The sequence below is a fragment of the Heloderma suspectum genome, chromosome 4 (genome assembly GCF_057233095.1).
Source record: "Heloderma suspectum isolate Gila_16-S chromosome 4, 16-S_ref, whole genome shotgun sequence".
NCBI classification, from domain to species: Eukaryota; Metazoa; Chordata; class Lepidosauria; order Squamata; family Helodermatidae; genus Heloderma; species Heloderma suspectum.
Genome location: NC_139461.1, coordinates 79,375,702 through 79,376,627, shown reverse-complemented (window position 1 = coordinate 79,376,627; position 926 = coordinate 79,375,702). Strand labels below are relative to the sequence as shown.

Here is a 926-nt window from a genome sequence, read left to right as displayed (position 1 = left end):
GTGCGACCGGGGCGCTTGCGGGTTTGTCTCGGCTTCTCCTGGGCCCGGCGAGGCCGCCTGCCAGCCTCCTCCCCGCGGACAGCTTCCTCTCCCCTCCGCCCCGGTGGCCTTATCTCCCCCGCCGCGCTCTTATCTGCCGCTTATCTCTGCTCCCGACAGAGAGAGACGGATTTCGTGCCTCTCGCCGCGGAGTTTGGGCGCCGGGAGCGGGGCGGGAGGGAACAACGGAGATGCTCCTCTGACTTGGACTGTGGCTCGTCTGAGCTGATATCGGCTCCTTGCGGTCGGTGGGGCGGAGGTGGTGGGGATCTCTTTGCCTTTCCCTGCAGTCTCCCAATCCCCCCGCCCCACAAGCGCACGCAGTTTTGGCTGGGTCGCGCGGAGGGGCGGCGGCGGCGGCTTCCCGGTGCGGGGCTGCGCTCCGGACTGGGCGGCGGCGGTCAGTAGCGGCTACCAGGAGCCGCGCGTTCTGTTGATTGTGGATGGGTGCCATTTCTAAGGTGCGCCGTGGCGCCCTGGGGCTTGGAACGGGCTGGGTCAACCTTGGCAGGCCGGAGGGAGGGAGAGGGAAGGAAAGAACGAGCAACCTTGGCGCAGACTGGCACCAGCCGCCGCCGCCCCTTTATGATCCGCCGCTTCCCCCTTCGCAGCCACGATCTTGGCCGTCGACGCGGGGCCGTCCTCGCATCATCCCACGCGGGGTCGAAAGCCAGGACCGCAGCCCCCCACCCCGAACCTTCGGATTGCACCCCTCCCTCCCTCCGGGCTTCATTTCTGCGCCTTTGGCTGCTTTGCAGCACCTCTTCTCTCCTCTCCCCCCTCCCCACTTTCAATTGCATTACTGATTGTTTTCATTCTGGACAGAGATCCAGTGACTCATTGGCTGAAACCGAAATGAGGCAAGGGAAGGGACGGGGGGGGGGGGC

At 66.3% G+C, this 926-nt stretch overlaps 1 protein-coding gene across 2 annotated transcripts in view; it reads left to right on the top strand.

Moving 5' to 3' along the window:
- Positions 1 to 926, top strand: part of GATA6 (GATA binding protein 6) — a 44,002-nt gene that overhangs the window by 946 nt on the left and 42,130 nt on the right. Inside the window, exon 1 of one of the 2 annotated variants that reach the window (XM_084849725.1) lies at positions 158 to 283. The exons of the other annotated variant lie outside the window; for it this stretch is intronic. The gene's annotated coding sequence lies outside the window, so the exon portion shown is untranslated. Of the gene's footprint in view, positions 1 to 157; positions 284 to 926 lie in introns of those variants that run through there. 2 annotated transcript variants of the gene reach the window in all.